Here is a 7,478-nt window from a genome sequence, read left to right as displayed (position 1 = left end):
TGTTCACTCAGGGGAAAAAAATAATAATAATAATCTCAATTTTTCTGGCCTTCCCTTTTGCCCTCCTGTTCCTAGTTCCCCCCAACCTGCAGGAAAGTAACCTCTGACTTAGTTTCGAAATCCGCTAAAGCGAAACGGCCCTTTTTTTCCCCTCTCTGTGGCTCCGAGAGTCCGGAGAGAGTGGGTAGGCCTGAGTCCTCGGCCTCTTGGACTGAGTCTGCACATTGATTGAAGCTCCGCCCTGCGCCATGCCCACACTCCAGTTTTCGACTCAGTCCCGCCAGGACGGACATGAATCCTGGGGCTCCCCTTTGATTAGAAGTGGAGGCCTGTTTTTCTTCAATGGCGACCTTTTTTTTTTTTTTTTCAAGAGACTCAGCACTAGGAAGTAAGAGAGGAGGACAGCAGCCAGGACAAAGGGGTTTTTCACCACCCCAGTCCAGGTGGGAGCGCTCAGGGCTGAGGCCCTAGTGCTTGGACCGCGACCGCGTGGCCGCGGTTAGACCGGTGGCAGAGCGATTGACCCAATAAAGGCTCAGCTGTTGGGCATGGAAGCAGAGCAGCACTTTTCTGATCGAGAGATTGACAATTGCTGTCCTCTTGAGAAGAGCCTTGTCGCCGGGTGAAGATGGCATGCTTTGAGCCCTGAGGTGTTTTCATTTTGGAAAATGTATTCCCCCGCTCCAGTTCATAGTGCCTGTCGCTTGCTTATTTCAGGAACCTCATGAACATTGAGTACTGTAGATGTAAGAGAAAAACACGAGCTTCAAGCATGAGATCCAAACGCAGCTTGAAACCCATGGAAAGGATTGAACCACGAAATGCTGCTGGTTATTTGCAGCTTCCTGTCCTGCAGCTCGGTCTCTTGTAAGCTGTCACAGCGGATGTGACAAAAACATTGGGGATAAGCATTCAGATGTACTCATTTAGTATTAGCTTCTTTTAACAACCCCATAATCCCTTGCGGGGCGGAGTCTGTGCAACTGAATGGAGCTAGCAGAGTGTTTTAATGGCTGGATGCCCTTCCTGTCACCAGTGCAGAGTTTTGTTCAGCAGATATATTGTCAGTGTGCCCAGAGAGAGAAATACCTGCCTCTACCAAGGATCGACCTCACAGCCTCCTGATTGTGAGGTGAGAATTCCACCTCTAGGCCACCGTAGCACTCCATGTCCACATCTAGTCTGTTTGTAAGTAAAAGTTTTAGGCTTCCTTTACTACAAACTAGACAACACAGGACCCACATCAGAGATATTTCCTTACCTAAACACAGAAGCCCTTCTCACCACCCGTGGTCAAACAAGCAAGGGGAAACAGCGGCGACTTCCTGCTGTCTTCCCCACTGACTTCGCTTGCGGGGAGTTGGCGGGGAGCATCGGAAATCACAAGAACAGGTAGCGGCCGCAACTTTGCAAATCCAACTGGTGTGACGCTCCTCGAATTTTTCATTACATAAAAAGAGATCCCAGGTTTGGCACACATTCTTGCCCTTTGTGGATTCCGAGGTACCTTGATTCAAATGTTGTTTGCGTTACAGTGTACCATTTGGCCTAACGGAAGGGTTACAAACAGGCAAAGGGAGTTTCAGTAATATATAGATAGTAAAACTGTTGTAGTTTGAAAAATTTATCTCAGGTTCAAAAGATCTATTCTCCAAAGCACCCGAAGGCAGGAGAAGAAACAACGGGTGGAAACTAACCAAGGAGAGAAGCAACTAAGAACTAAGGAGAAATTTCCTGACATTGCCAACCATTAACCAGTGGAACCACTTGCCTCCAGAAGTTGTGAATGCTCCCACACTGGAGGTTTTTAAGAAGAGATTGGACAACCATTTGTCTGAAATGGTATAGGATTTCCTGTTTGAGCAGGGGGTTGGACTAGAAGACCTCCAAGGTCCCTTCCAACTCTGTTATTCTGTTACACCACTGCCTGTTACATCCAGGCTTAATAAATGCCACTGACTTTCAGGAGGTGGCTCTGAAGGTGGACCACAGAGAGAGAGAGGCATCTTGTTTGGAGAAGGAACTGAACAGAATAACAAAAAGGATTTTTAAATCTTGAATCAGAGCAACCTGGGATTTGGGGGCTGCAGGCTCACCAGTTCAGAGAGTGCCAGTTGTGCCCATTGGGACGGCTGGTGTAGAGGACCAGCGGATTAAAAAAGGAGATGGGAAAGAGGGTTTAATTTAGGCTTACCTCGGCAACTTTCCGAGGCTTGGCATATCCTGCAACCGCGTCTGCAGTTTTCTGGTGTGAACCGAAAGATTTACTGGAGTCAAGTCCATGTCCTAAAAGTTGCCCTTCTCCACGGTGTAAGAACTGGAGAATGAACGTTTATGAAGTGGCAATGTTTATGCCCTCTGCCAGTGAGGCACAGCAGTCGGATTCATCTTTATAGGTCTTGGATCGTGATAAAACAACCTCCTTCGATGGGTTTGCTACGAAGAAAACAATACCTCTCCTTATTTAAGCCACCATTTCCGTTTCCAAATAAGTTGCGATCTTTTTTTTTTTTTTTTAAAAAGTGGTAAAATATAAACCGATTGCTCATTAAAGGGTAAGGAAGCGCCAACCACAAAATCAGGTTTGGACAAAACTCATTTGGCGCTTTTGGATAAGGGCAGAACTTTCACTTGGACTGAATCAAAGGCTGCTCGCTTCAACCTGGGGCCAGTTTGACTCAGGATTTGTGCCTTCTGTTGATCAGCCCGAGGAAACCTTAGCTCTTTTAAATTAAAAAAAAAAGGAAGATCTTTAATTCTCCGTGCCCCTTTTATTTATTCAGCAGAATAAGATGGTATTTGCTGGCTTAAGGGCCCCTCTAGTTAAATTGTAACTTTTTCCCCCCCCCCTGATTCATTTTGGGGTTGAACCATAACTAAAAAGTAAATGTTCCCCTTGCACACATGTTCTAGTCGTTTCCGGCTCTAGGGGGCGCTGCTCATCTCCGTTACAAAGCCGAAGAAGAGCCAGCGCTGTCCGAAGACGTCTCCGCGGTCATGTGGCCGGCAGGACTAAACACCAAAGGTGCACAGAACACTGTTCCCTTCCCACCAAAGGGGGTCCCTATTTTTCTACCTGCATTTTTTACATGCTTTCGAAATGCTGGGACAAGTAATGGGAGCTCACTCCGTGACGCGGCGCTGGGGATTCGAACCGCCGAAACTTTACCCAAGAGGCAGCGGGACTTTCTGGTTTTCTTTGAAGACATTTCGCTTCTCATTCAAGAAGCTTCTTCGGCTCTGACTGGATGGTGGAAAATGGAAGGGTTTGTATTCCTTGCAAACCGCTGGTCATTGACATCCTTTTAGAGACCCATTAAGGCCACCTGGAGGTTTATAGGAAAATATAGGGAAACAAACCCATCAGAACTAGATTCAGCAGTCCATCTGCATTTAAAAGATACGTGCCACTCTTGAAGACAACAAAGTCCATATTTTGGACAGAGAGGACCGCTGGTTTGAAAGAGGGGTTAAAGAGACCATCTATGACAAAATGGAAGAGCCCTCCCTCCACAGAGGGGGAGGGACACGACATCATCTCTCTCCAATCCACAACACAGTCCTTTCAGCAGTTCCAAGAAGGCTCCACACCCGTTTGCACCACTCGGGTGACCCTGAGGGCACAGAGGAACCTCCAGGTGGCCTCAATGACCCTCTAAAAGGATGCAAATGACCAGCTGCCTGCAAGGAGTTATAAATCCTTCCCTTCCCCACCATCCAGTTAGAACTGAAGAAGCTTCTTGGATGAGAAACGAAACGTCTTCAAACGAAAAACCAGAAAGTCTGGCAGGATGGAGCGATGGACTATGGAGCGATTGAAGAATAGAATAGAATAGAATAGAATAGAATAGAATAGAATAGAAAATAGGAATAGGATTGAGAATAGAATAGAATAGAATAGAGAATAGAATAGAGAATAGAATAGGAATAGGATTGAGAATAGAATAGAATAGAGAATAGAATAGAATAGAGTAGAATAGGATTGAGAATAGAATAGAGAATAGAATAGAATAGGGAATAGGATTAGGATCGAGAATAGAACAGCATACAGAATAGAATAGAAAATAGAATAGTTGGAAGGGACCTTGGAGGTCATCTAGTCCAACCCCCTACTTAGGCAGGAAACCCTCTACCATTTAGACAAATGCTCGTCCCATCTCTTCTTACAAACTTCCAGTGTTCTCAACTTCTGGAGGGAAGCTGTTCCACCGCTTAACTGTTCTCCCTGTTCCCTCCAGAAGTTGTGAGTCCTCCAACGCAGCAGCACGCTTTTAAAGAAGAGGCTGGCCATTTGTCCAAAGTGGTGTAGGGTTTCCTGCCCCAAAGAAAGAAAGAAGGACCGTGCGAAGGCCTGTGGAAATCTGGAAGAACCAGATAAACAGGGTGGGGAAGACTCGCCTTTTCACCTCCCAGCAGGAGAAGTGGGTGGGGATGGATTCCGGTGCCCATTCTCCCCAGCCAGCAGAGCCCACGGCGTTTAACCCCCCCCCAAAGGATGCCTCCTGTATGTTCCCTGCAGGGATTTCAGCCCTCACTATAGGAAAGGGGCCTATATACTTTGGTCCTAATTTATTACTTGCCAACCGCATTTTGATGGATAGTTAAACAAAGTCCCCTATTTGGAACGGTGGGTGATGTTCTCGTTTCTTTTTCTTTTTTTAAATAAACTTTATTGCATTTTTATCACATTAAAAACATAAAAAAATATATCCCTCAATAACGGCTATTTGCGGTGCTCATAACAATCATTTGTGCAATATTTACAGGTATTAATTTGTGCATAATTATATTCTTATTCTACCTATATTCTATATTTAACAATGACCTATCCTTAAACTGTCTCATATCTATCCAGCTGTACCATTGTTCCCATACCTTATCAAATATTGAAGCTTCCTTATCTTTTAAAGGTTAGTTTATCCATTTCAGCACAATGCACAACTTTTTGTATAACCAGTTCCTCTTACAGGTATATACAGTATATGGCTGATTCCAACATTGGGCAAAAGGGATTCTGGCAGCAGTCAATATATGTAATAATAAGTATTTTGTGTTCTTTACGTATTTATTTTTTTGAAGTTCCCCAATAGGAAGAGTTCTGGTTCTAGGTCTAATTGTTCATTGGTGATTTCCTGTAACCAATGTTGGATTTTGAGCCAATATTTTCGTTGATGCGCTCGCTTCTTATCAGCCTGCTTTTTTGTAGGTTTTTGCAGCTTCTTGAAATGGCCTGAATTCCTATCCTAAGTCTGGCCCCTGCGTATGTCCAGCCATCCTATAAGCGGCTATGCCCACAGTCTTTTTTTATCCAGTCCTCCTCTGATGTCTTTTGCATTCCAACAGTCTCAGTTTCTAACAGTCCACTTATCATCCATTGCAACTTCCTCCTGCTTGGGAGGATGAAATGAGATTCAGCCGGCTCGGGAGCTGGACCGACGCTTCCTTGCACAGCGGCCGAGGAAGCGCCAGGGGGAAGCAGAGCTGCACGGGTTGCATCTCTGCATGGCTCCTCCGCCACCTTTACCTCGTCATTCCATGCTCCCAGGACGTCTGGGAATTGTAGTCCAGTATATCTGCAGCACCCCCTCCACCCCCCCCGAGAAGGCTAGCCTGCAGGCGGCAGCAAGGATTGGAGCATTGAGTCCTGCATTTTTTGTAAGCACGCTTAATCCCCCAGCCACCTTCATTTTATATTTGTTATGTTTTATTTTGTTTTGTTCTAATTTTATCCTATTTATTCTGTTGTATTCTGTCCTATTCGATTCCATTCATTCCATTTCATTCCCTATTCTATTCTATTTCTGTTATTTCTATTCTCTCCTCTCCTATTCTAGATCCTATTCCTACCACTATTTCTTTTCTCTTCTCTTCTCTTCTCTTCTCTTCTCTTCTCTTCTCTTCTCTTCTCTTCTCTTCTCTTCCCTTCTCTTTCCCTTCCCTTCCCTTCCCTTCCCTTCTCTTTCCCTTCCCTACCATATTCTAGATCCTATTCCAATATTTCTATTCTATTCTATTCTATTCTATTCTATTCTACTCTACTCCACTCCACTCCACTCCACTCCACTCCACTCCACTCCACTCCACTCCATTCCATTCCATTCCATTCCATTCCATTCTATTCTATTCCATTCCATTCCATTCCATTCCATTCCATCCCATCCCATCCCATCCTTGCTTCCTTATCTGCAATTCCTGAGTGAAAAGTGACAGAAAATAGATCTTGATAAATGGGTATTCCCAAGGGTTTGACTCTGTGTGCATAGGAGCATATTTGCACCAGCCAGTTCCTAACTTTAATTCTATGCTCTGTTTGCACACTTTGTCCAGGTATTAAAATGTAAAGGCAGGGTCACATTTTGATGCGTGGGTGGGTGCCTGCAGGGAAGAGATTAAAAAAATAATAATGATACCAGGAGGGGACCCCTCATCGTCCCATCCAATAAACCCCCTGCTCCTTTTTACGTCCGCTGCAATTCATAAATAAATGGAAGGAACTTTGATCACATATGGTTGTGGCTGCCATTTTGACTTTTTTTTGCCTCCTTCCTACAATTACCCCTGAATCCTTAATAGGGAATTAAGAGTTAGATTTAGGACTCTGCATGTTGTTTCCATGGGAACAAGTCTCCCCACACCCCCCAAGTCTAAATGGTGTGTTATAAAAGAAGGATGAGGGACATCATTAATTGTGTTTGCCCTTCGGGGACACATTTTTGTTATTAACTTAGTGCATTCATGAGTGTCAAGAGAAAAATGTGTTTAAGAGGTGTTCAAATAACCCTAGGTGTGTGTCTCTTCCGTTCTTCCCGCAGGGAATTTTCCTCATTTCAAGACGTTTCCCAACTATTCAATAGTCCCAATTAACAGATGAAATGTAATGGTGAAAAAAACCCACCCCTTTGCTGTACAAGTCTAAGATCTTTGTTCAAGCTCTGCCTTTTCCATTAAAAAATAAATAAAATAAAATTCAAGTAGCTTTGTCAAGCCAATCGCATCGAAGTCTGGCTTCATACCACACAGGAAACCCCAAAACCACTTTAACAAGCCACAACTTTTCCAAAGCACCTGGATTTTCCAAGGCACCTGAAGGCCAGACAAGGAATAATGGATGGAAACCAAACGAGGAGAGAGATTCAACCTGGAAATAAGGAGGAATTTTCCGACAGTGAGAACAATCAACTGATGGAGCAGAACTTCAGAAGTTGTGGGAGCTTCATCACTGGAGGCTTTCAAGAAGAGACTGGACTGCTATCTGTCAGAAATGGTGTAGGGTTTCCTACTTGGGCAGGGGGTTGGACTAGATGATCTACAAGTTCCCTTCCAGCTCTGTTAATCTGAATCTGAACTGTTGTATCCTCATAACATATTATGCCTTCTTCCCATATGATGCCTTACACAAGACAACCTGGTTTCATGCAACTTTCTAAGGCAACGGTGGACTTCTCATGTTATACTGAACCACAAACTACTCATGGAAC

The sequence above is a fragment of the Pseudonaja textilis genome, chromosome 9 (genome assembly GCF_049901715.1).
Source record: "Pseudonaja textilis isolate UNSWEBS1 chromosome 9, rPseTex1.2, whole genome shotgun sequence".
Classification (NCBI taxonomy): Eukaryota; Metazoa; Chordata; class Lepidosauria; order Squamata; family Elapidae; genus Pseudonaja; species Pseudonaja textilis.
The sequence above is the reverse complement of the archived record's forward strand: the minus strand, read 5'-3'. Positions refer to the sequence as shown.